This window comes from Pristiophorus japonicus, unplaced genomic scaffold (assembly GCF_044704955.1).
Source record: "Pristiophorus japonicus isolate sPriJap1 unplaced genomic scaffold, sPriJap1.hap1 HAP1_SCAFFOLD_90, whole genome shotgun sequence".
Classification (NCBI taxonomy): Eukaryota; Metazoa; Chordata; class Chondrichthyes; family Pristiophoridae; genus Pristiophorus; species Pristiophorus japonicus.
The window spans coordinates 1,617,276-1,644,669 of NW_027254824.1; the positions used below are offsets into that span (position 1 = coordinate 1,617,276).

Below are 27,394 nucleotides of genomic sequence, written 5' to 3' on the forward strand. Positions count from 1 at the left end.
GTCATCCTGTATTGTTTGAGACGGAGTATGATTTCAGCTGCAATAATCGAATTGTTAAACTATAGTGTTCAAATTTATATTTGGGTTGCCTGCGCCGGTGCGCACCCAGATCGCAGTGCATCTGTTCATTCACTCGAAATTTGCTCATGTTTTCCTAAATCCACTCCTTGATATTGCAGTTGCCCCGCATTTGCTCGCAATATACACAACAACACAATGATTGGTGCTGGCAGCGGCCGTGTGGTGTAATGGATAAGGCGTCTGACTTAGATTACAACCGCAAAGTTATCAGAAGATTGCAGGTTCGAGTCCTGCCGCGGTCAACTTAGCTCGCTACGTGAAATTTTATATTCTTTGTTGTGATTCTGCCGAGAAACCAACCATCTCTTCCAGTCACTCACCTGAAGTGAAGGAAGGCTGTTTGCTCAAAGAACTCATGGCAAGGTTTCATCATTGTCGATCTGCATGCACGGGCAGGGCAAGCTGTGAAGTTGACTTTCTTGCACGTTATTTCTGTTTGGACACAAAAAGCAGGAGAATGAATGGCTGACGATGTCTTACAGCAGAGACGAGGTGGCCGAGAGGTTAGGGCGATGGACTGCTAATCCATTGTGCTCTGCACGCATGGGTTCGAATCCCATTCTCGTCGTCGTTGGCTTGCAGCTTGACCGCTTTTTGACATTCACATTTCACCTCATCGCCAAATTCCCCTTTTACTTACAGGGATGCTGTACTTTCCTCATGTCATGTCTCAAATTAATAATATATTCGTCACAAGGAGAACAGTTGCAGTACAATGGCGAGGGGCACTAATTAGATAGGTATCTGAGAGACAGCACATGCACGATGGGCCATAATATCATTTCTCACCACCGTCAGAATCTGAGAGCTGCGCTTTTCACTGTCGGCGGCTCGTTGGTCCACGGTTATGATTCTCGCTTCGGAATGATCACATTTGAAATGCGAGAGGTCACGGGCCAAATCACGGACGAGCCCCGCCATGTTTTACTCAAAGTTCCGCTTCTAACAGCCGCTCGACATGTGAGAAAACAGACGTATTTCACGTTAAAACGTGTGATTTTACGCCGATGTTCCCTTAGCATCCAAATCCCAGAGCAAAGTGAAACCCGCCAAACTGAGTAAAGTTAAAATATCTCAGAGGTACTCGGCTCTGAGACTGGTTGGATAAGCTAAAGCCTTGTTTGGTTCCGGCCGATACTTGATCAGTATATCTTCCTGTCTGTACGCATCAGTTCACCTCAATTGGGATAAGCATACATTCAGCGTCAACCTCCACCTCTGCCCTGAATATGAGTGCGTCCTGTTTCTCTCGAGCTGAAAAGATGAGAGAAGCTGCCTTTTGAATCCGTCCCTTGGCTGCCGAATTCAAAGCGGACAGGAAATCAATCCGGGCTGGCAAAGCTGCCTGGTCTGATTAAAAGGCGGTGATACCCTATATTGTAGGCATGTTCTCGTCTTCTGGCCTCAACATTAGGTTCAACGTATCGGATGATAAGCACCGCTCCCATTGTCTGGTAATGGTTCTGCTTTTCCCACTAACAACTCCTCAGGACCATCCTTTGTTACGTTATTGCCCGATTACCACCCACTTTGTCTTTCTCCATTGTGCCATGTATTATTTAATCACTCCTGCGTTCCGCTGTATCACAGAAGTTCCCATTTGACCTTTCTCGCTGCGTATTTTTTCCAGACGCTATTTTTGTTGAAAACATCTGTAATCTTTAACTTTTTCCTGAAATATAGGAATGATTATCCGACAGAACGTGAAACCGGATTCTTCCTCCACAAAATCTGCACGACCTGCCAAGTTTCACATATTTATCTGTTTTTATTCATTCTATTTCCGTGTCCCTTTTAAGGGGATTTGCTGTCTGTCGGAGATCTTTCTCTGTCTCTTTAAAATGGTGTGCTATCAGAACCTCATCATTCTGTGTCTGTTTAAAAGGGATGTGCTGTCTGTCCCGGATTTCCAATTTCAAATTTCAAAACCTGCCTTTGGAGGTTAAGGAATTTTAGTTTGTTTGTGTGTTTCAGACTGGGCTGGTTTTACGTCCCTCCCTCCTTCCTTCCTGCCTGTCTATCACCTGTGGCTTCAATAACAGTCTCTGCGCCGCGTGGTCCTGAGCCCCACTGCACAATTGCCTTTAGGGATGATCGAAATCTCACTTTATTCTTTTAAAAGGAAACTGCTGTCAGTCAAGGGTCATTCTGCATCTGGATAAAAGGGATGACCTTGCAAACCCGGATCATTCTGTGTCTGTTTAAATGGGCTGGTTGTCAGTTCCGGTTCATAATCTTTCCCTTTAAAACGGATTTTCTCATAATCCCGGGTCATCCTGTATTGTTTGAGAAGGAGTATGATTTCAGCTGCAATGACCGAATTGTTAAACTATAGTGTTCCAATTTATATTTGGGTTGCCTGCGCCGGTGCGCACCCAGATCGCAGTGCATCTGTTCATTCACTCGAAATTTGCTCATGTTTTCCTAAATCCACTCCTTGATATTGCAGTTGCCCCGAATTTGCTCGCAATATACACAACAACACAATGATTGGTGCTGGCAGCGGCCGTGTGGTGTAATGGATAAGGCGTCTGACTTCGATTACAACCGCAAAGTTATCAGAAGATTGCAGGTTCGAGTCCTGCCGCGGTCAACTTAGCTCGCTACGTGAAATTTTATATTCTTTGTTGTGATTCTGCCGAGAAACCAACCATCTCTTCCAGTCACTCACCTGAAGTGAAGGAAGGCTGTTTGCTCAAAGAACTCATGGCAAGGTTTCATCATTGTCGATCTGCATGCACGGGCAGAGCAAGCTGTGAAGTTGACTTTCTTGCACATTATTTCTTTTTGGACACAAAAAGCAGGAGAATGAATGGCTGACGATGTCTTACAGCAGAGACGAGGTGGCCGAGAGGTTAGGGCGATGGACTGCTAATCCATTGTGCTCTGCACGCATGGGTTCGAATCCCATTCTCGTCGTCGTTGGCTTGCAGCTTGACTGCTTTTTGACATTCACATTTCACCTCATCGCCAAATTCCCCTTTTACTTACAGGGATGCTGTACTTTCCTCATGTCATGTCTCAAATTAATAACATATTCGTCAAAAGGAGAACAGTTGCAGTACAATGGCGAGGGGCACAAATTAGATACATATCTGAGAGACAGCACATGCACGATGGGCCATAATATCATTTCTCACCACCGTCAGAATCTGAGAGCTGCACTTTTCACTGTCGGCGTCTCGTTGGTCCACGGTTATGATTCTCCCTTCGGAATAATCACAATTGAAATGCGAGAGGTCACGGGCCAAATCCCGGACGAGCACCGCCATGTTTTACTCAAAGTTCCGCTTCTAACAGCCGCTCGACATGTGAGAAAACAGACGTATTTCACGTTAAAACGTGTGATTTTACGCCGATGTTCCCTTAGCATCCAAATCCCAGAGCAAAGTGAAACCCGCCAAACTGAGTAAAGTTAAAATATCTCAGAGGTACTCGGCTCTGAGACTGGTTGGATAAGCTAAAGCCTTGTTTGGTTCCGGCCGATACTTGATCAGTATATCTTCCTGTCTGTACGCATCAGTTCACCTCAATTGGGATAAGCATACATTCAGCGTCAACCTCCACCTCTGCCCTGAATATGAGTGCGTCCTGTTTCTCTCGAGCTGAAAAGATGAGAGAAGCTGCCTTTTGAATCCGTCCCTTGGCTGCCGAATTCAAAGCGGACAGGAAATCAATCCGGGCTGGCAAAGCTGCCTGGTCTGATTAAAAGGCGGTGATACCCTATATTGTAGGCATGTTCTCGTCTTCTGGCCTCAACATTAGGTTCAACGTATCGGATGATAAGCACCGCTCCCATTGTCTGGTAATGGTTCTGCTTTTCCCACTAACAACTCCTCAGGACCATCCTTTGTTACGTTATTGCCCGATTACCACCCACTTTGTCTTTCTCCATTGTGCCATGTATTATTTAATCACTCCTGCGTTCCGCTGTATCACAGAAGTTCCCATTTGACCTTTCTCGCTGCGTATTTTTTCCAGACGCTATTTTTGTTGAAAACATCTGTAATCTTTAACTTTTTCCTGAAATATAGGAATGATTATCCGACAGAACGTGAAACCGGATTCTTCCTCCACAAAATCTGCACGACCTGCCAAGTTTCACATATTTATCTGTTTTTATTCATTCTATTTCCGTGTCCCTTTTAAGGGGATTTGCTGTCTGTCGGAGATCTTTCTCTGTCTCTTTAAAATGGTGTGCTATCAGAACCTCATCATTCTGTGTCTGTTTAAAAGGGATGTGCTGTCTGTCCCGGATTTCCAATTTCAAATTTCAAAACCTGCCTTTGGAGGTTAAGGAATTTTAGTTTGTTTGTGTGTTTCAGACTGGGCTGGTTTTACGTCCCTCCCTCCTTCCTTCCTGCCTGTCTATCACCTGTGGCTTCAATAACAGTCTCTGCGCCGCGTGGTCCTGAGCCCCACTGCACAATTGCCTTTAGGGATGATCGAAATCTCACTTTATTCTTTTAAAAGGAAACTGCTGTCAGTCAAGGGTCATTCTGCATCTGGATAAAAGGGATGACCTTGCAAACCCGGATCATTCTGTGTCTGTTTAAATGGGCTGGTTGTCAGTTCCGGTTCATAATCTTTCCCTTTAAAACGGATTTTCTCATAATCCCGGGTCATCCTGTATTGTTTGAGAAGGAGTATGATTTCAGCTGCAATGACCGAATTGTTAAACTATAGTGTTCCAATTTATATTTGGGTTGCCTGCGCCGGTGCGCACCCAGATCGCAGTGCATCTGTTCATTCACTCGAAATTTGCTCATGTTTTCCTAAATCCACTCCTTGATATTGCAGTTGCCCCGAATTTGCTCGCAATATACACAACAACACAATGATTGGTGCTGGCAGCGGCCGTGTGGTGTAATGGATAAGGCGTCTGACTTCGATTACAACCGCAAAGTTATCAGAAGATTGCAGGTTCGAGTCCTGCCGCGGTCAACTTAGCTCGCTACGTGAAATTTTATATTCTTTGTTGTGATTCTGCCGAGAAACCAACCATCTCTTCCAGTCACTCACCTGAAGTGAAGGAAGGCTGTTTGCTCAAAGAACTCATGGCAAGGTTTCATCATTGTCGATCTGCATGCACGGGCAGAGCAAGCTGTGAAGTTGACTTTCTTGCACATTATTTCTTTTTGGACACAAAAAGCAGGAGAATGAATGGCTGACGATGTCTTACAGCAGAGACGAGGTGGCCGAGAGGTTAGGGCGATGGACTGCTAATCCATTGTGCTCTGCACGCATGGGTTCGAATCCCATTCTCGTCGTCGTTGGCTTGCAGCTTGACTGCTTTTTGACATTCACATTTCACCTCATCGCCAAATTCCCCTTTTACTTACAGGGATGCTGTACTTTCCTCATGTCATGTCTCAAATTAATAACATATTCGTCAAAAGGAGAACAGTTGCAGTACAATGGCGAGGGGCACAAATTAGATACATATCTGAGAGACAGCACATGCACGATGGGCCATAATATCATTTCTCACCACCGTCAGAATCTGAGAGCTGCACTTTTCACTGTCGGCGTCTCGTTGGTCCACGGTTATGATTCTCCCTTCGGAATAATCACAATTGAAATGCGAGAGGTCACGGGCCAAATCCCGGACGAGCACCGCCATGTTTTACTCAAAGTTCCGCTTCTAACAGCCGCTCGACATGTGAGAAAACAGACGTATTTCACGTTAAAACGTGTGATTTTACGCCGATGTTCCCTTAGCATCCAAATCCCAGAGCAAAGTGAAACCCGCCAAACTGAGTAAAGTTAAAATATCTCAGAGGTACTCGGCTCTGAGACTGGTTGGATAAGCTAAAGCCTTGTTTGGTTCCGGCCGATACTTGATCAGTATATCTTCCTGTCTGTACGCATCAGTTCACCTCAATTGGGATAAGCATACATTCAGCGTCAACCTCCACCTCTGCCCTGAATATGAGTGCGTCCTGTTTCTCTCGAGCTGAAAAGATGAGAGAAGCTGCCTTTTGAATCCGTCCCTTGGCTGCCGAATTCAAAGCGGACAGGAAATCAATCCGGGCTGGCAAAGCTGCCTGGTCTGATTAAAAGGCGGTGATACCCTATATTGTAGGCATGTTCTCGTCTTCTGGCCTCAACATTAGGTTCAACGTATCGGATGATAAGCACCGCTCCCATTGTCTGGTAATGGTTCTGCTTTTCCCACTAACAACTCCTCAGGACCATCCTTTGTTACGTTATTGCCCGATTACCACCCACTTTGTCTTTCTCCATTGTGCCATGTATTATTTAATCACTCCTGCGTTCCGCTGTATCACAGAAGTTCCCATTTGACCTTTCTCGCTGCGTATTTTTTCCAGACGCTATTTTTGTTGAAAACATCTGTAATCTTTAACTTTTTCCTGAAATATAGGAATGATTATCCGACAGAACGTGAAACCGGATTCTTCCTCCACAAAATCTGCACGACCTGCCAAGTTTTACATATTTATCTGTTTTTATTCATTCTATTTCCGTGTCCCTTTTAAGGGGATTTGCTGTCTGTCGGAGATATTTCTCTGTCTCTTTAAAATGGTGTGCTATCAGACCCTCATCATTCTGTGTCTGTTTAAAAGGGATGTGCTGTCTGTCCCGGATTTCCAATTTCAAATTTCAAAACCTGCCTTTGGAGGTTAAGGAATTTTAGTTTGTTTGTGTGTTTCAGACTGGGCTGGTTTTACGTCCCTCCCTCCTTCCTTCCTGCCTGTCTATCACCTGTGGCTTCAATAACAGTCTCTGCGCCGCGTGGTCCTGAGCCCCACTGCACAATTGCCTTTAGGGATGATCGAAATCTCACTTTATTCTTTTAAAAGGAAACTGCTGTCAGTCAAGGGTCATTCTGCATCTGGATAAAAGGGATGTCCTTGCAAACCCGGATCATTCTGTGTCTGTTTAAATGGGCTGGTTGTCAGTTCCGGTTCATAATCTTTCCCTTTAAAACGGATTTTCTATTAATCCCGGGTCATCCTGTATTGTTTGAGAAGGAGTATGATTTCAGCTGCAATGACCGAATTGTTAAACTATAGTGTTCCAATTTATATTTGGGTTGCCTGCGCCGGTGCGCACCCAGATCGCAGTGCATCTGTTCATTCACTCGAAATTTGCTCATGTTTTCCTAAATCCACTCCTTGATATTGCAGTTGCCCCGAATTTGCTCGCAATATACACAACAACACAATGATTGGTGCTGGCAGCGGCCGTGTGGTGTAATGAATAAGGCGTCTGACTTCGATTACAACCGCAAAGTTATCAGAAGATTGCATGTTCGAGTTCTGCCGCGGTCAACTTAGCTCGCTACGTGAAATTTTATATTCTTTGTTGTGATTCTGCCGAGAAACCAACCATCTCTTCCAGTCACTCACCTGAAGTGAAGGAAGGCTGTTTGCTCAAAGAACTCATGTCAAGGTTTCATCATTGTCGATCTGCATGCACGGGCAGAGCAAGCTGTGAAGTTGACTTTCTTGCACATTATTTCTGTTTGGACACAAAAAGCAGGAGAATGAATGGCTGACGATGTCTTACAGCAGAGACGAGGTGGCCGAGAGTTTAGGGCGATGGACTGCTAATCCATTGTGCTCTGCATGCATGGGTTCAAATCCCATTCTCGTCGTCGTTGGCTTGCAGCTTGACCGCTTTTTGACATTCACATTTCACCTCATCGCCAAATTCCCCTTTTACTTACAGGGATGCTGTACTTTCCTCATGTCATGTCTCAAATTAATAACATATTCGTCAAAAGGAGAACAGTTGCAGTACAATGGCGAGGGGCACAAATTAGATACATATCTGAGAGACAGCACATGCACGATGGGCCATAATATCATTTCTCACCACCGTCAGAATCTGAGAGCTGCACTTTTCACTGTCGGCGTCTCGTTGGTCCACGGTTATGATTCTCCCTTCGGAATAATCACAATTGAAATGCGAGAGGTCACGGGCCAAATCCCGGACGAGCACCGCCATGTTTTACTCAAAGTTCCGCTTCTAACAGCCGCTCGACATGTGAGAAAACAGACGTATTTCACGTTAAAACGTGTGATTTTACGCCGATGTTCCCTTCGCATCCAAATCCCAGAGCAAAGTGAAACCCGCCAAACTGAGTAAAGTTAAAATATCTCAGAGGTACTCGGCTCTGTGACTCGTTGGATAACCTGATGCCTTGTTTGGTTCCGGCCGATACTTGATCAGTATGTCTTCCTGTCTGTACGCATAAGTTCACCTCAATTGGGATAAGCATACATTCAGCGTCAATCTCCATCTCTGCCCTGAATATCAGTGCGTCCTGTTACTCTAGATCTGAAAAGATGAGAGTAGCTGCCTTTTGAATTCGTCCCTTGGCTGCCGAATTCAAAGCGGACAGGAAATCAATCCGGGCTGGCAAAGCGGCCTGGTCTGATTAAAAGGCGGTGATACCCTATATTGTAGGCATGTTCTCGTCTTCTGGCCTCAACATTAGGTTCAACGTATCGGATGATAAGCACCGCTCCCATTGTCTAGTAATGGTTCTGCTTTTCCCACTAACACCTCCTCTGGACCATCCTTTGTTACGTTATTGCCCGATTACCACCCACTTTGTCTTTCTCCATTGTGCCATGTATTATTTAATCACTCCTGCTTTCCGCTGTATCACAGAAGTTCCCATTTGTCCTTTCTCGCTGAGCATTTTTTCCAGACGCTAATTTTGTTGAAAACATCTGTAATCTTTAACTTTTTCCTGAAATATCGGAATGATTATCCGTCAGAACGTGAAACCGGATTCTGCCTCCACAAAATCCGCACGACCAGCGGAGTTTTACATATTTATTTGTTTTTATTCATTCTATTTCCGTGTCCCTTTTAAGAGGATTTGCTGTCTGTCCGAGATCATTCTCTGTCTCTTTAAAATGGTGTGCTATCAGACCCTCATCATTCTGTGTCTGTTTAAAAGGGATGTGCTGTCTGTCCCGGATTTCAAATTTCAAATTTCAAAACCTGCCTTTCGAGGTTAAGGAATTTTAGTTTGTTTGTGTGTTTCAGACTGGGCTGGTTTTACGTCCCTCCCTCCCTCCTTCCTGCCTGTCTATCACCTGTGGCTTTAATAACAGTCTCTGCGCCGCGTGGTCCTGAGCCCCACTGCACAATTGCCTTTAGGGATGATCGAAATCTCACTTTATTCTTTTAAAAGGGAACTGCTGTCAGTCAAGGGTCATTCTGCATCTGGATAAAAGGGATGTCTTTGCAAACCCGGATCATTCTGTGTCTGTTTAAATGGGCTGGTTGTCAGTTCCGGTTCATAATCTTTCCCTTTAAAACGGATTTTCTCATAATCCCGGGTCATCCTGTATTGTTTGAGAAGGAGTATGATTTCAGCTGCAATAATCGAATTGTTAAACTATAGTGTTCCAATTTATATTTGGGTTGCCTGCGCCGGTGCGCACCCAGATCGCAGTGCATCTGTTCATTCACTCGAAATATGCTCATCTTTTCCTAAAACCACTCCTTGATATTGCAGTTGCCCCGAATTTGCTCGCAATATACACAACAACACAGTGATTGGTGCTGGCAGCGGCCGCGTGGCCTAATGGATAAGGCGTCTGACTTCGATTGCAACCGCAAAGTAATCAGAAAATTGCAGGTTCGAGTCCTGCCGCGGTCAACTTAGCTCGCTACGTGAAATTTTATATTCTTTGTTGTGATTCTGCCGAGAAACCAACCATCTCTTCCAGTCACTCACCTGAAGTGAAGGAAGGCTGTTTGCTGAAAGAATCTCATGGCAAGTTTTCATCATTGTCGATCTGCATGCACGGGCAGAGCAAGCTGTGAAGTGGACGTTCATGCACATTATTTCTGTTTGAATACAAAAAGCAGGAGATTGAATGGCTGACGATGTCTTACAGCAGAGACGAGGTGGCCGAGAGATTAAGGCGATGGACTGCTAATCCATTGTGCGCTGCACGCATGGGTACGAATCCAATTCTCGTCATCGTTGGCTTGCAGCTTAACCACTTTTTGACATTCACATTTCACCTCATCGCCAAATTCCCCTTTTACTTACAGGGATGCTGTACTTTCCTCATGTCATGTCTCAAATTAATAACATATTCGTCAAAAGGAGAACAGTTGCAGTACAATGGCGAGGGGCACAAATTAGATACATATCTGAGAGACAGCACATGCACGATGGGCCATAATATCATTTCTCACCACTGTCAGAATCTGAGAGCTGCACTTTTCACTGTCGGCGTCTCGTTGGTCCACGGTTATGATTCTCCCTTCGGAATAATCACAATTGAAATGCGAGAGGTCACGGGCCAAATCCCGGACGAGCACCGCCATGTTTTACTCAAAGTTCCGCTTCTAACAGCCGCTCGACATGTGAGAAAACAGACGTATTTCACGTTAAAACGTGTGATTTTACGCCGATGTTCCCTTCGCATCCAAATCCCAGAGCAAAGTGAAACCCGCCAAACTGAGTAAAGTTAAAATATCTCAGAGGTACTCGGCTCTGTGACTCGTTGGATAACCTGATGCCTTGTTTGGTTCCGGCCGATACTTGATCAGTATGTCTTCCTGTCTGTACGCATAAGTTCACCTCAATTGGGATAAGCATACATTCAGCGTCAATCTCCATCTCTGCCCTGAATATCAGTGCGTCCTGTTACTCTAGAGCTGAAAAGATGAGAGTAGCTGCCTTTTGAATTCGTCCCTTGGCTGCCGAATTCAAAGCGGACAGGAAATCAATCCGGGCTGGCAAAGCGGCCTGGTCTGATTAAAAGGCGGTGATACCCTATATTGTAGGCATGTTCTCGTCTTCTGCCCTCAACATTAGGTTCAACGTATCGGATGATAAGCACCGCTCCCATTGTCTAGTAATGGTTCTGCTTTTCCCACTAACACCTCCTCTGGACCATCCTTTGTTACGTTATTGCCCGATTACCACCCACTTTGTCTTTCTCCATTGTGCCATGTATTATTTAATCACTCCTGCTTTCCGCTGTATCACAGAAGTTCCCATTTGTCCTTTCTCGCTGAGCATTTTTTCCAGACGCTAATTTTGTTGAAAACATCTGTAATCTTTAACTTTTTCCTGAAATATCGGAATGATTATCCGTCAGAACGTGAAACCGGATTCTGCCTCCACAAAATCTGCACGACCAGCGGAGTTTTACATATTTATTTGTTTTTATTCATTCTATTTCCGTGTCCCTTTTAAGAGGATTTGCTGTCTGTCCGAGATCATTCTCTGTCTCTTTAAAATGGTGTGCTATCAGACCCTCATCATTCTGTGTCTGTTTAAAAGGGATGTGCTGTCTGTCCCGGATTTCAAATTTCAAATTTCAAAACCTGCCTTTCGAGGTTAAGGAATTTTAGTTTGTTTGTGTGTTTCAGACTGGGCTGGTTTTACGTCCCTCCCTCCCTCCTTCCTGCCTGTCTATCACCTGTGGCTTTAATAACAGTCTCTGCGCCGCGTGGTCCTGAGCCCCACTGCACAATTGCCTTTAGGGATGATCGAAATCTCACTTTATTCTTTTAAAAGGGAACTGCTGTCAGTCAAGGGTCATTCTGCATCTGGATAAAAGGGATGTCTTTGCAAACCCGGATCATTCTGTGTCTGTTTAAATGGGCTGGTTGTCAGTTCCGGTTCATAATCTTTCCCTTTAAAACGGATTTTCTCATAATCCCGGGTCATCCTGTATTGTTTGAGAAGGAGTATGATTTCAGCTGCAATAATCGAATTGTTAAACTATAGTGTTCCAATTTATATTTGGGTTGCCTGCGCCGGTGCGCACCCAGATCGCAGTGCATCTGTTCATTCACTCGAAATATGCTCATCTTTTCCTAAAACCACTCCTTGATATTGCAGTTGCCCCGAATTTGCTCGCAATATACACAACAACACAGTGATTGGTGCTGGCAGCGGCCGCGTGGCCTAATGGATAAGGCGTCTGACTTCGATTGCAACCGCAAAGTAATCGGAAAATTGCAGGTTCGAGTCCTGCCGCGGTCAACTTAGCTCGCTACGTGAAATTTTATATTCTTTGTTGTGATTCTGCCGAGAAACCAACCATCTCTTCCAGTCACTCACCTGAAGTGAAGGAAGGCTGTTTGCTGAAAGAATCTCATGGCAAGTTTTCATCATTGTCGATCTGCATGCACGGGCAGAGCAAGCTGTGAAGTGGACGTTCATGCACATTATTTCTGTTTGAATACAAAAAGCAGGAGATTGAATGGCTGACGATGTCTTACAGCAGAGACGAGGTGGCCGAGAGATTAAGGCGATGGACTGCTAATCCATTGTGCGCTGCACGCATGGGTACGAATCCAATTCTCGTCATCGTTGGCTTGCAGCTTAACCACTTTTTGACATTCACATTTCACCTCATCGCCAAATTCCCCTTTTACTTCCAGGGATGCTGTACTTTCCTCATGTCACGTCTCAAATTAATAATATATTCGTCACAAGGAGAACAGTTGCAGTACAATGGCGAGGGGCACTAATTAGATAGGTATCTGAGAGACAGCACATGCACGATGGGCCATAATATCATTTCACACCACCGTCAGAATCTGAGAGCTGCGCTTTTCACTGTCGGCGGCTCGTTGGTCCACGCTTATGATTCTCCCTTCGGAATGCTCACATTTGAAATGCGAGAGGTCACGGGCCAAATCCCGGACGAGCCACGCCATGTTTTACTCAAAGTTCCGCTTCAAACAGCCGCTCGACATGTGAGAAAACACACGTATTTCACGTTAAAACGTGTGATTTTACGCCGATGGTCCCTTAGCATCCAAATCCCAGAGCAAAGTGAAACCCGCCAAACTGAGTAAAGTTAAAATATCTCAGAGGTACTCGGCTCTGAGACTGGTTGGATAACCGAAAGCCTTGTTGGTTCCGGCCGATACTTGATCAGTATATCTTCCTGTCTGTACGCATCAGTTCACCTCAATTGGGATGAGCATACATTCAGCGTCAATCTCCACCTCTGCCCTGAATATGAGTGCGTCCTGTTTCTCTCGAGCTGAAAAGATGAGAGAAGCTGCCTTTTGAATCCGTCCCTTGTCTGCCGAATTCAAAGCGGACAGGAAATCAATCCGGGCTGGCAAAGCTGCCTGGTCTAATTAAAAGGCGGTGATACCCTATATTGTACGCATGTTTTCGTCTTCTGGCCTCAACATTAGGTTCAACGTATCGGATGATAAGCACCGCTCCCATTGTCTGGTAATGGTTCTGCTTTTCCCACTAACACCTCCTCTGGACCATCCTTTGTTTCGTTATTGCCCGATTACCACCCACTTTGTCTTTCTCCATTGTGCCATGTATTATTTAATCACTCCTGCGTTCCGCTGTATCACAGAAGTTCCCATTTGACCTTTCTCGCTGCGTATTTTTTCCAGACGCTATTTTTGTTGAAAACATCTGTAATCTTTAACTTTTTCCTGAAATATCGGAATGATTATCCGACTGAACGTGAAACCGGATTCTTCCTCCACAAAATCTGCACGACCAGCCGAGTTTTACATATTTATCTGTTTATATTCATTCTATTTCCGTGTCCCTTTTAAGGGGATTTGCTGTCTGTCCGAGATCATTCTCTGTCTCTTTAAAATGGTGTGCTATCAGAACCTCATCATTCTGTGTCTGTTTAAAAGGGATGTGCTGTCTGTTCCGGATTTCCAATTTCCAATTTCAAAACCTGCCTTTGGAGGTTAACGAATTTTAGTTTGTTTGTGTTTTTGTATAAGCTAGAGAGTGTACAAACGTGCTGTGCGATCTCACTGTCATGTGAGAAAAATGCATTACATGCAACTTGAAACCGTACTGATTTGATTGAACACTCCTTCGTGGACTCTCTGACGGTAGAAGAACCTGCTGTGGGATTTTGCTATTCCACATCTGAAAGAAGGGAAAATACACAAGTTAGAAATATAGCGATTTTAGGCAGGGCTTGCGTGTGGGCTGTGTGACATGACGACATCCTCCATCCTTATTTGCAAATTCAAATCAAATCAAACCAATACAAGACATGACTGACTGACTGACTTTATATATACATGTATATATATATGTGTATATTTATATATAATCCCAAATTTTTAACTTCCAAAATAAATATGCTTTTTCTGTTCTGCCTGCGCTGGGCTCTCTTACATTTCACCTCTTTCACAGCACAAGCAGCTGCTGTCAGATCCAGCGGAAAGACACACTCGATTTTAAAAGATCGCCCTTGTAGCCCACGTCTTCCCTCATGGCTTGTCTTCCACCATGGGCTGACTGTGTTTGGGTAGTTATTGACTGCACCTCTCATTTCCCAATGGAATTCTTATAGTTACACAGCCTTCGTTCAATAAAAAAATACGTAGATTATGAATCAATTATTTATTTCATTAAAACAACTCAAATTCAATTTTTTTTAAATACAATTTAAATGCATTTATTTTCTTAAAATGTTAAATATTTATATATTTCAGACTGGGCTGCTTTTAGTCCCTCCCTCCTTCATTCCTGCCTGTCTATTACCTGTGGCTTCAATAACAGTCTCTGAGCCGCGTGGTCTTGAGCCCCACTGCACAATTGCCTTGAGGGATGATCGAAATCTCACTTTATTCTTTTAATAGGGAACTGCTGTCAGTCAAGGGTCATTCTGCATCTGGGTAAAAGGGATGTCCTTGCAATCCCGGATCATTCTGTGTCTGTTTAAATGGGCTGGTTGTCAGTTCCGGTTCATAATCTTTCCCTTTAAAACGGATTTTCTCATAATCCCAGGTCATCCTTTATTGTTTGAGAAGGAGTATGATTTCAGCTGCAATGACCGAATTGTTAAACTGTAGTGTTCCAATTTATATTTGGGTTGCCTGCGCCGGTGCGCACCCAGATCGCAGTGCATCTGTTCATTCACTCGAAATATGCTCATCTTTTCCTAAATCCAGTCCTTGATATTGCAGTTGTCCCGAATTTGCTCGCAATATACACAACAACACAATGATTAGTCCTGGCAGCGGCCGCGTGGCCTAATGGATAAGGCGTCTGACTTCGATTACAACCGCAAAGTTATCAGAAGATTGCAAGTTCGAGTCCTGCCGCGGTCAACTTAGCTCGCTACGTGAAATTTTATATTCTTTGTTGTGATTCTGCCGAGAAACCAACCATCTCTTCCAGTCACTCACCTGAAGTGAAGGAAGGCTGTTTGCTGAAAGAATCTCATGGCAAGTTTTCATCATTGTCGATCTGCATGCACGGGCAGAGCAAGCTGTGAAGTGGACGTTCATGCACATTATTTCTGTTTGAATACAAAAAGCAGGAGATTGAATGGCTGACGATGTCTTACAGCAGAGATTTTAGGCAGGGCTTGCGTGTGGGCTGTGTGACATGATGACATCCTCCATCCTTATTTTCAAATTCAAATCAAATCAAACCAAGACAAGACATGACTGACTGACTGACTTTGTTTATACATGTATATATATATATGTGTATATTTCTATATAATCCCAAATTTTTAACTTCCAAAATAAATATGCTTTTTCTGATCTGCCTGCGCTGGGCTCTATTACATTTGACCTCTTTCACAGCACAAGCAGCTGCTGTCAGATCCAGCAGAAAGACACACGCGACTTTAAAAGATCACCCTTGTAGCCCACATCTTCCCTCGTGGCTTGACTTCCACCATGGGCTTACTGTGTTTGGGTATTTATTGATTGCACCCCTCATTTGCAATGGAATTCTTCTAGTTACACAGATTTCGTTCAATCAAAAAACACATAGATTATGAATCAATTATTTATTTGTTTAAAACAACTCAAATTCAATTTTTTTTAAATACAATTTAAATCATTTATTTTCTTAAAATGTTAAATATTTATATATTTCAGGCTGGGCTGGTTTTACGTCCCTCCCTCCTTCCTGCCTGACTACCACCTGTGGCTTCAATAACAGTCTTTGCCCCGCGTGGTCCTGAGCCCCACTACACAATTGCCTTCAGGGATGTTCGAAATCTCACGTTATTCTTTTAAAAGAGAACTGCTGTCATTCAAGGGTCATTCTGCATCTGGGTAATAGGGATGTCCTTGCAGTCCCGGATCATTCTGTGTCTGTTTAAACGGGCTGTTTGTCAGTTCCGGTTCATAATCGTTCCATTGAAACTGGTTTTCTCATAAACCCGGGTCATCCTGTATAGTTTGCGAAGGAGTATGATTTCAGCTGCAATGACCGAATTGTTAAACTGTTGTGTTTCAATTTACATTGGGCTTGCCTGCGCCGGTGCGCACCCAGATCGCCGTGCATCTGTTCATTCACTAGAAATATGCTCATCTTTTCCGAAATCCAGTTGTTGCAGTTGCCCCGAATCTGCTCGCAATATGCACAATAACACAATGGATGGCGTTGGCAGAGAACGCGTGCCCTAATGGATCAGGCGGCTGACTTCGATTTTAACCGCAAAGTTATCAGAAGATTGAAGGTTCGAATCCTGACGCCGTCAACATAATATGCTTTAGTGAATTTTTACATTCTTTGTTGTGATTCTGCCGAGAAACAAACCATCTCTTCCAGTCACTCACCTGCAGCAAAGGAAGGCTGTTTGCTCAAATAATCGCATGGCAAGTTTTCATCATTGTCGATCTGCATGTACGGGCAGAGCAAGCTGTGAAGTGGACTTTGTTGCACATTATTTCTCTTTGGATACAAAAAGCAGGAGATTGAATGGCTGACGATGTATTAAAGTAGTGCCGAGATGGCCGAGAGGTTAAGGCGATGGATTGCTGATCCATTGTGCTCTGCACGCATGGATTCGAATCCCGTCGTCGTTGGCTTACAGTTTTGACCTCGTTTTGTCAATCACTTTTCACCTCATCTCCAAATTCCCCTTTTACTTACAAGGATGCTGTACTTTCCTCATGTCATGTCTCAAATTAATAATATATTCGTCAAAAGGAGAACAGTTGCAGTACAATGGCGAGGGACACGAATTAGATAGGTATCTGAGAGACAGCACATGCACGATGGGCCATAATATCATTTCTCACCACCGTCAGAATCTGAGAGCTGTGCTTTTCACTGTCGGCGGCTCGTTGGTCCACGGTTATGATTCTCCCTTCGGAATAATCACATTTGAAATACGAGAGGTCACGGGCCAAATCCCGGACGAGCCGCGCCATGTTTTACTCATCCGACAGAACGTGAAACCGACTTCTTCCTCCACAGAATCTGCACGACCTGCCGAGTTTTACATATTTATCTGCTTTTATTCATTCTATTTCCGTGTCCCTTTTAAGGGGATGTGCTGTCTGTCCGAGATCATTCTCTGTCTGTTTAAAATTGTGTGCTATCTGTCCCGCATCATTCTGTGTCTGTTTAAAAGGGATGTGCTGTCTATCCCGGATTTCCAATTTCAAATTTCAAAAACTGCCGTTGGAGGCTGCAGGAATGTTAGTTTGTTTGTTTGCTTGTGTAAGCCAGATTGTGTGCAAACGTGCTGTGCGATCTTACTGTCATGTGAGAAAAATGCATTACATGCAATTTGAAAACGTACTGATTTGATTGAACACTCCTTCGTGGACTCTCTGACGGTAGAAGAATCTGCTGTGGGATTTTGCTGTTCCACATCTGAAAGAAGGGAAAATACACAAGTCAGAAATATAGCTATTTTAGCCAGAGCTTGCGTGTGGGCTGTGTGATATGATGCCATCCTCCATCGTTATTTTCAAATTCAAATCAAATCAAACCAAGACAAGACAAGACATGACTGACTGATTGACTTTGTGTATACATGTATAAATATGAATATATTTATATGTAATCCCAAATTTTGAACTTCCAAAAGAAACATGCTTTTTCTGTTCCGCCGGCACCGGGCTCTATTACATTTGACCTCTTTCACAGCACAATAGCTGCTGTCAGATCCAGCAGAAAGACACACGCGACTTTAAAAGATCGCCTTTGTAGCCCACAATTTCGCGCGTGGCTTGTCTTCCAAAATGGGCTTACTGTGTTTGGGTATTGATTGATTGCACTCCTCATTTCCAATGAAATTCTTCCCGTCAAACAGACTTCCTTCAATCAAAAAATTTATAGATTATGAATCAATTATTTATTTATTTAAAACAACTCAAATTCAATTTTTTTAATACAAATTTAAATGCATGTATTTTCGTAAAATGTTAAATATATATATATTTCAGTCTGGGCTGGTTTTACGTCCCTCCCTCCTTCCTGGCTGTGGCTTCCATAACTGTCTCTGCCCCACCTGGACCCGAGGCCGAATACACAATTGCCTTCAGGGATGATAGAAATCTCACTTTATTCTTTTAAAAAAGAACTGCTGTCAGTCAAGGGTCATTCTGCATCTGGGTAAAAGGGATGTCCTTGCAGTCCCCGATCATTCTGTGTCTGTTTAAACGGGCTGGTTGTCGGTTCCGGTACAGCACATGGGATTGGGTGTAGTGTGCTGACATGGATTGAGAAATGGTTGTCAGACAGGAAGTAAAGAGTAGGAGTAAATGGGTACTTTTCAGAATGTCAGGCAGTGACTAGTGGGATACCGCAATGTTCTGTGCTGTGGCCCCAGCTGTTTACACTGTACATTAATGATTTAGACGAGGGGATTAAATGTAGTATCTCCAAATTTGCGGAAGACACTAAGTTGGGTGGCAGTGTGAGCTGCAAGGTGGATGCTATGAGGCTGCAGAGTGACTTGGATCGGTTAGGTGAGTGGGCAAATGAATGGCAGATGAAGTATAATGTGGATAAATGTGAGGTTATCCACTTTGGTGGTAAAAACAGAGAGACATACTATTATCTGAATGGTGACAGATTAGGAAAAGGGAAGCTGCAACGAGACCTGGGTGTCATGGTCCATCAGTCATTGAAGGTTGGCATGCAGGTACAGCAGGCGGTTAAAAAAGCAAATGGCATGTTGGCCTTCATAGCGAGACATTTGTGTACAGGGGCAGGGAGGTGTTGCTCCAGTTGTACAGGGCCTTGGTGAGGCCACACCTGGTGTATTGTACACAGTTTTGGTCTCCTCACTTGAGGAAGGACATTCTTGCTATTGAGGGAGTGCAGCGAAGATTCACCAGACTGATTCCCGGAATGGTGCGACTGACCTATCAAGAAAGACTGGATCAACTGGGCTTGTATTCACTGGAGTTCAGAAGAATGAGAGGGGACCTCATAGAAACGTTTAAAATTCTGACGGGTTTAGACAGGTTAGATGCAGGAAGAATGTTCCCAATGTTGGGGAAGTCCAGAACCAGGGGTCACAGTCTAAGGATAAGGGGTAAGCCATTTAGGACCGAGATGAGGAGAAACTTCTTCACCCAGAGAATGGTGAACCTGTGGAATTCTCTACAACAGAAAGTAGTTGAGGCCAATTCACTTAATATATTCAAAAGGGAGTTAGATGAAGTCCTTACCACTCGGGGGATCAAGGGGTATGGCGTGAAAGCAGGAAGGGGGTACTGAAGTTTCATGTTCCGCCATGAACTCATTGAATGGCGGTGCAGGCTAGAAGGGCTGAATGGCCTGCTCCTGCACCTATTTTCTATGTTTCTATGTTTCTATAATCTTTCCCTTTGAAACGGATTTTCTCATAAACCCGGGTCATCCTGTCTTGTTTTAGAAGGAGTATGATTTCAGCTGCAATGACCGAATTGTTAAATTGCTGTGCTCCAATTTACATTGTGTTTGCCTGCGCCGGTGCGCACCCAGATCGCCGTGCATCTGTTCATTCACTCGAAAAATGCTCATCTTTTCCTCAATCCAGTCCTTGATATTGCAGTTGCATCGAATCTGCGCCCAATATACACAATAGCACAGTGGATGGCATTGGCAGAGGCCGCGTGGCCTAATGGATAAGGCATCTGACTTGGATTATAAACGCGAGGTTATCAGAAGATTGCAGGTTTGAATCCGGCCGCGGTCAACTTAGCTTGCTGCGTTTCTTCCAGTCACTCACCTGAAGTCAAGGAAGGCTGTTTGCTGAACGAATCTCTCACGACACGTTTTCATCATTGTCGATCTGCATGCACGGGCAGAGCAAGCTGTGAAGTGGACTTTCTTGAACGTTATTTTTGTTTGCATACAAAAAGCAGGAGATTGCATCGCTGACGATGTGTTAAAGAAGAGACGATGTGGCCGAGAGCTGAAGGCGATGGACTGATAATGGGCTCTGTGCAATGGGTTCGAATCCCATTCTCGTCGTCGTTGTCTGACAGCTTTGACCTTCCTGGTCGTTTTGTCATTCACATTTAACCTCATCGCCAAATTCCCCTTTTACTTTCAAGGATGCTGTACTTTGCTCATGTCATGTCTCAAATTAATAATATATTCGTCAAAAGGATAACATTTGCAGGACGATGGAGAGGGTGACGAATTAGATAGTTCTCTGAGGGACAGCACAAACACGATGGGCCGAATATTTTTTCTCACTACCGTCAGAATCTGAGAGCTACACTCCTTGCTGTCGGCGGCTCGTTGGTCAAGTGCTATGGTTTTTGCTTTAGGATGATCACATTTGACATGTGAGAAGTTCGCGGACGAGCCCCACCATTTGTTACTCAAAGTTCCATTTCTCACAGCCGGTCGACATTTGAGAAAACAGACATATTTCACATTAAAACGTGTGATTTTGCGCCGATGTTCCCACAGCGTCCAAATCCCAGAGCAAAGATATAATCCCCTTCCCACTGAATACTGCGGACAGACATGGTCACCTTGGTAACGGAATGGTCATTCTGTCATCACTTTCTAAACAATAGCACACAAGACAATGGGTCATCAATAAATGGTAACTGAATTAAACACTCTGCAATTACATTGTAAATAATAGGAAATACAATGCTGGATAATAGCTGGTGCAGAAAGTAGCTTATCTCTCGCAAAGATTAAGAATGATGTGTTTTGTTTACACACACACACACACGCACATAGCAACGACTCTGTGCATTTTTTTCAGTTGTTCGACTTAACCTGATGCAATTTATTTCTTAGGACTTTAGGAACCTGCGGGAAGCCATTCGGCGGTGTTTGCTGTTTCAGTATCTCAAGAGGTTGCGCGCGGTTGCTCCTCCCATTGCCCGGGGGAATGGGGCACTATTTTAAGAGACAGGGACTCTCTTTTCTCTGCCTATTTATACTTGAAGGATCAGTCCAGTTTATCTCAGAGTGTTGTCGGACTTCACGAACAGAGCTCCGATTAACATTCGCTCCCTTCTGTATTGTCCTGTCATTGTAAAGCTGTCTATTCGAGTGACTTGAGCCTTTCTAAAATGGAACATTGTTTTTATAATCCATTTGACTTGCTTGTTTAATTGGCAAAAATTTCAGAATTGTGCAGTGTGAAGAAGGTTTTGTTTAAAGGTGGAGTAAAATGTGTTTCAAACTATTCTTTCCAACCCTCCATCAACCCCCCAAATTTTAGAACAATCTGCAATACTGACTGGGAAGTTCCCAAGTTCGGTCCTTGGTCTGGGCTGTAAGTTGATCTCAGCCAAGGCAGCAGTTCTGGGGTTATAATTGTCCTCAGTACCACTGGGTTAATTATGAGTAAAAATTAGCCACTACCCTTGCTCTTGATACTGATCCAGTGACATCAATTTGGAGGTTTGTGGATGTCATTTGGAGGTAGGATTGGATTCGGCTTTGATGCCTACCACGGTGGAAATCCTGCTGACACTCTCTGAGTCGACTGATGGTGAAGCACCAGAGCTTAACAAATTTCTGTCGAATTGCACCCAGCCACATTTAGCACTTCCTGGAGAAAGTAACTCGCAGTTGATTTTAGACCGTAAGGATGGAGGGAGACTGTCTAGAATAAGCCTTGTGCATCTTGGAGGGACAGAGGCGATAGAATGTCCTATAGAATCTAGATTTGTCTATTCTGAATTTATAACCTGTACTTAAAGTAACAACTTTTGTAACCTACATTTGCAGTGTATTAGAATGGGAGGATCTGCAACTTGGTAACTCAAACCAAACATCACATCAAGATTTGAGAGATTCACCAGATTCATCAGGATCACCTTATCATCAGCCTTTGGAAAAACACCAATCACAGCGGTGAGAAACAGGACACATGTTCTGTGTGTGGATAGAACTTCAACCATTCGTCAACCTCTGAGACTCGTGTGCCCAGCTGACGAAACACTGTCAATGTGGGGACTGTGGGAATGGATGCAGATGTGCGTTCGGTGGAAACACATCAGGGAGAGGCAATTTACCAGCTGAGTGTGGAAAGAGATTCAGTCTCTCATCTCACCAACTGACATTCGAGGACTTAGATAACAGACTTTCTCCTGTGAATATCGAGCTGTGTTATTGTGCCATGATGTTTTTACTTGTTCATCTAGTTGACTGTAAAACTTTGCCAATTAGTTGATGTGTTCAGTTTACTTCTAGATATTTAAAAAAATACATTTCCTGAGTGGATTCAAATTTAAATTGAAACCAGCTTTGCAGGTGTGATACCCTACTCACACATTGAAGGTGAGAGAGATGCTGTGGACACACGAAAATTCCAGTATCGGTAAGAGATTAACAGACTGGATTTTGTGTTTAATGATCCAGGGCGTGTTAGCTATCCCTACCCTGGACATCAATGCACTCTGGACGGTATGGGGAACTGGGACTTGTCCTGAGAGTAACCAAAGGTCTGAGGACTGAAACAATCTACAGTTAGAAAGCAGTAAAGGCGCAAAATGAAGCAGTCGATAACAAGACATCAATTTGTTTCCTCTTATCATGGAGACATCAAGTATCGACACACTGTGTTATTTGAATTATCAAAAAATAAACTCCAGCCCAGTTTTATGGGTGATTAACATCAGCAGAAACAAATGCCAACTCACAGAATGAACACGATTCAGTTAGGATGTGATTAACAGCAGTAATGACAGTAGAACCCAACCCCTGCAGCCACTTTCGAACTCGCAATACAAATGACTGATTAAATCCCTTCCCACACTTCCCCAGTGTGACCTCACTGGAGTTTCAGCAGATCAGATGACTGAGTGAAACCTTGGCCATACACAGAGCAGGTGAATGGTCTCTCCCCAGTGTGACTGCGATGATGGATTTCTAGATCAGACGGGAAACTGAATCCCTCCCTACAGTTTCCACATTTCCATGATTTCTCCATGGAGCAGGTGTCCTTGTGTCTCTCCAGGTTGGACGATCAGTTGAAGTTTCGACCACACACAGAACACGTGTAGTTTCTCCCCGCTGTGAATGGTGCGATGCTTTTCAGGCTGTGTAACTGGTTGAAGCTCTTTCCACAGTCAGTACACTGGAACATTCTCACGCGGAAAGGATATGTGTGTCTCACTGATGTTTGAAATATTTTTCCACAGACAGAACTGAAAAATGTTTCTCCTTCCACATTCAAAGGCAGATGGTATTTATCATTTCCAGTTTACATGGTTGGGTAAGTACGCAAAGTGAGAATAAAATAAATGAGCTGCTGATTTTCTCTGCTGATCACTGGGCATTTTGTGCTGGCCCAATAGGGTGAACCCGGGCTGGCCCAATAGGATGTGCCTGTGTAAACCAATAGGGTGAGCCTCGGCTGGCCCAATAGGGTTAGCTTGGGCTGGTCTGACACAATAGGGTGAGGCGTGCTGGTCCAGGTTCACCAGACAACTATCAGAACAACAAGGCTCCCTTTCAGGGGCCTCTGAGCTGGACATAAACATGTGACCAATCAAACTGACAGATATCCTGAAGCCCCGCCCACCCTTTGTCTCTGCACAAAGGACCGTGCATGCGACATGAGACCGCCCTGACCAATATGGCGAGGCTGAGCACGCTCCCACCACCTGGGGAAACAGTTTTACTCGTTGGAGTTCGAAGGATGAGGGGTGATCTTATGGAAACATTTAAAATAAGGAAAGGGATGGACAAGATAGAGGGAGAGAGGTTGTTTCCACTGGTCGGGGAGACTAGCACTAGGGGACACAGCCTCAAAATACAGGGGAGCCAATTTAAAATCGTGTTGAGAACGTGTTTCTTCTCCCAAAGGGTTGTGAATCTGTGTAATTCTCTGCACAGATAGATAGATTTTTAACCAATAAGAAAATTAAGGGTTACGGGGAGCGGGCGGGTAAGTGGAACTGAATCCATGGCCAGATCAGCCATGATCGTGTTGAATGGCGGAGCAGGCTCGAGGGGATAGATGGCATACTCTGGTTCCTAATTCTTATGTTCTTATGTTCTTATTAGTTACTGCCAAGAAAGGCGCCAAGAAAACGTTCACTAAAGCACCACCGAAGAGCGGCAAGAAGCGCAGAAAGTCGAGGAACGAGAGTTACCCCATTTACATCTACAAAGTGATGAAGCAGGTTCACCCCGACACTGGCATATCCTCCAAGGCCATGGGCATCATGAACTCGGTTGTGAACGATATTTTGGAGCGTATCGCTGGTGAGGCTTCCCGCCTGGCCCATTACAAAAATCGCCGCACCATCAGCTCCTGGGAGATCCAGACCGCCGTGCGCCTGCTGCTGCCCGGGGAACTGGCCAATCACGCCGTGTCGGAAGGGACAAAAGCGGTGCGCAAGTACACCAGCTCCAAGTAAAACTGCACGCTGTCCTGAGAGATCAAACCCAAACACAACGGCTCTTTTAAGAGCCACCCACAACCTCTCTGAAAGAGCTGCACAAACGCATCTCCCTTTAAACTTAAATCACTAATTATTTCCTGAACAATTGTGTGAGAACCTTTGGAGTTTCAGCTGTAGATTTAGTTTTGAATTCTCAGATAAGCAGCTTCACTCTCAGACCTGTTCATTTACACCGCCTGCCGAATTAAAAGCATGTTTAGAAGCTGAGACTCAGATTTCAGTCTCACATTCTCTCCCGCAAGTACTTGTCAAATTTATTTTTCAATTCCTATTGCGTCAACCCGACACTCCCCGCAGTATAACAATCCAGAAAGGGAGTTCTTATATCGATTATAACTGGGGCAGTTTGAACACTCTGTCTAATATGTCCTTACTGTACAGTATAAATGCGCACGAGGCCCATACTTGAGAGAAGGTCACTCTGTGGTCAGTAACATTTATTAGCCAGCACTGAAGTGATGATAATGGGTGGAGCTTCCCCTTTTATACCTGAAAGTCCAGGTTAGGAGTGTCTCCCACAAGTGCACCTCCTTATGGTCAATATTCTCACGGTGTACAACTTTGGTCAGTTTATACATGGGTTACAATGACAGTTGTATATATGATATCACCTCTCCCAAAGTGTTATTGGCATCATTGGTTAAGTCTCTCTGGTGGTTTACGCTCCATTGCAGAGCGCCTGAGTTGGGGCTCCAGTTATTGGGCGTTGGCCTGAGTGTCTGCTGATTGTGGTGCCTCAGGCCTGTCCGGATTGCCCACAGTGACTGGGCTCTCCTCCGCTTGATTCCGATATTCAGTCACCTGTGGAGGAATGAACTCGATATCGTGTTCTTTCTCTGCTTCTTCTATGGGGTTGTTGAACACTCTTTTTGTTTAATCCACGTGTTTGCGGTAGATTTGTCCATTGTTAAGTTGAACTATCAGAATCCTATTACCCTCTTTGGCAATCAAAGTGCCTGATAGTTGTTTAAGCCCTGCAGCGTAGTTGAGGACAAAGACAGAGTCATTGACATCAATACATCGCGCCCTCGCATTCCTGTCATGGTAGTCACATTGTGACTGGGGCCTGCTCTCCACAATTTGTTTCATGGTGGGGTGTATAATGGATACCCTGGTTTTGAGTGTCGTTTTCATTGGCAGCTCTGCGTGTGGAACCCCTGTGAGCGAGTGTGGTCGGGATCTATTGGACAACAGGAGGCGTGATAAGCGGTTTTGTAGGTAACCCCCTTGGATTCTGAGCATCCCCTGTTTGATTATCTGCACTGCTCGTTCCACCTGACCGTTTGAGGCCGGCTTGAATGGTGCCGTTCTGACATGGTTGATACCATTTCCTACCATGAAGTCCTGGAATTCAATGCTTGTAAAGCACGGGCCATTGTCGCTGACCAAGGCGTCCGGTCGACCATGGGCAGAGAACATTGCACGTTGACTTTCTACCTTGGCAGAGGATGTGCTTGAATTGAGAATGTCACACTCTATCCATTTGAAGTATGCGTCTACTGCAACCAAAAACATGTTTTCTCATGAAAGGACCTGCGTAGTCCACATGGATACATGACCATGGTTTGGCGGGCCAGGACAAGGGGCTAAGGGGGGATTCCCTGGGCGCATTGTCCAGCTGGGAATACGTGTTGCATCTGTGAACACAACATTCCAGGTCTGCATCTATCCCTGGCCAAAAAAAGTGTGACCTGGCAATTGCCTTCATCATGACAATGCCCGGGTGCTCATTGTGGAGTTCTCTGTTGAACATCTCTCTGCCCATCTGGGGCATGACTACACGGTTTCCTCATAGTAGGCAATCGGCCTGAATCGAGGGTTCCTCTTTGCGTCTGTGAAATGTTTTGAATTCCTCAGGGAATGCCCCGTACGTGGCTGCCCAGTCCCCATTAGGACACATTTCTTCACTAAGGCAGTAGTGGGTCTCTATGTGTCCAGATTTTGACCTGACGGGCTGTCACAGGTGAGCCTTCGGTTTTGAAAACATCAACAGCCATGACCATCTGAGCTGCATGCACGGTTGGCCGCTCGGTGGTGGCTAGTGGAAGCCTGCTGAGTGCATCGGTGCAGTTTTCAGTGCCCGGTCTGTGCTGAATTGTGCAGTCATAGGCGGCTAACGTGAGTGCCCCGTCTGTATGGGGGCCAATGCATTTGCATTTATGGCCTTGTTGTCGGCCAAAAGGGACGGTTGGGGCTTGTGATCTGTCTCCAGCTCGCACTTCCTGCCAAACAGGTACTGGTGCACTTTTTTTTTACAGCATATATCCATGCAATCGCTTACTTTTCTACCATCCCATAGCCCCGTTCTGCCTGGGACAGACATCTGGAGGCATAAGCTACCGGGTGAAACTAACCATTGGCATTCACATGCTGCAACACACACCTGACCCCATAGGACGACGCATCGCATGTTAAATCATGTTTCGTACATGGGTCATATAGCGTTAACATATTGTTGGAGCATAACAAATGTTGCGTTCAATCAGAAGCCCTTTCCTGGCTGCCCCCCCCCCCCAGACCCATTCACACCTTTGTGCAGGAGCACATGTCGCGTGCTCAATTTGGGAAGAAAGTGACCAAAATAATTCAGGAGCCCCAGGAATGAATGCAACTCCTTCGTGTTACGGGGTCTGTGTGCTCTCTGGATTGCTTCCGTTTTGGACACCGTAGGTCTGATCCCGTCTGCTGCTACCCTCATCCGCAGGAATTC

General features: G+C 44.7%; 8 non-coding genes across 8 annotated transcripts; all 8 read left to right on the forward strand.

Moving 5' to 3' along the window:
- Nucleotides 1-567: 567 nt before the first annotated feature.
- Nucleotides 568-649, forward strand: trnas-gcu (transfer RNA serine (anticodon GCU)). Its single transcript has one exon. It is a non-coding gene; the product is annotated as a tRNA-Ser (tRNA).
- Nucleotides 650-2,918: 2,269 nt separating this feature from the next.
- Nucleotides 2,919-3,000, forward strand: trnas-gcu (transfer RNA serine (anticodon GCU)). The gene has a single exon. It is a non-coding gene; the product is annotated as a tRNA-Ser (tRNA).
- A 2,269-nt stretch (nt 3,001-5,269) lies between these two features.
- trnas-gcu (transfer RNA serine (anticodon GCU)) lies at nt 5,270-5,351 on the forward strand. The gene has a single exon. It is a non-coding gene; the product is annotated as a tRNA-Ser (tRNA).
- Nucleotides 5,352-7,620: 2,269 nt separating this feature from the next.
- On the forward strand, nt 7,621-7,702 carry trnas-gcu (transfer RNA serine (anticodon GCU)). Its single transcript has one exon. It is a non-coding gene; the product is annotated as a tRNA-Ser (tRNA).
- A 1,936-nt stretch (nt 7,703-9,638) lies between these two features.
- Nucleotides 9,639-9,727, forward strand: trnar-ucg (transfer RNA arginine (anticodon UCG)). The gene is given in 2 exon segments: nt 9,639-9,675; nt 9,692-9,727. It is a non-coding gene; the product is annotated as a tRNA-Arg (tRNA).
- A 2,263-nt stretch (nt 9,728-11,990) lies between these two features.
- Nucleotides 11,991-12,079, forward strand: trnar-ucg (transfer RNA arginine (anticodon UCG)). Its single transcript is given in 2 exon segments — nt 11,991-12,027; nt 12,044-12,079. It is a non-coding gene; the product is annotated as a tRNA-Arg (tRNA).
- Nucleotides 12,080-15,070: 2,991 nt separating this feature from the next.
- Nucleotides 15,071-15,159, forward strand: trnar-ucg (transfer RNA arginine (anticodon UCG)). Its single transcript is given in 2 exon segments — nt 15,071-15,107; nt 15,124-15,159. It is a non-coding gene; the product is annotated as a tRNA-Arg (tRNA).
- A 4,743-nt stretch (nt 15,160-19,902) lies between these two features.
- Nucleotides 19,903-19,991, forward strand: trnap-ugg (transfer RNA proline (anticodon UGG)). Its single transcript is given in 2 exon segments — nt 19,903-19,939; nt 19,956-19,991. It is a non-coding gene; the product is annotated as a tRNA-Pro (tRNA).
- The last annotated feature ends 7,403 nt before the right edge of the window (nt 19,992-27,394 follow it).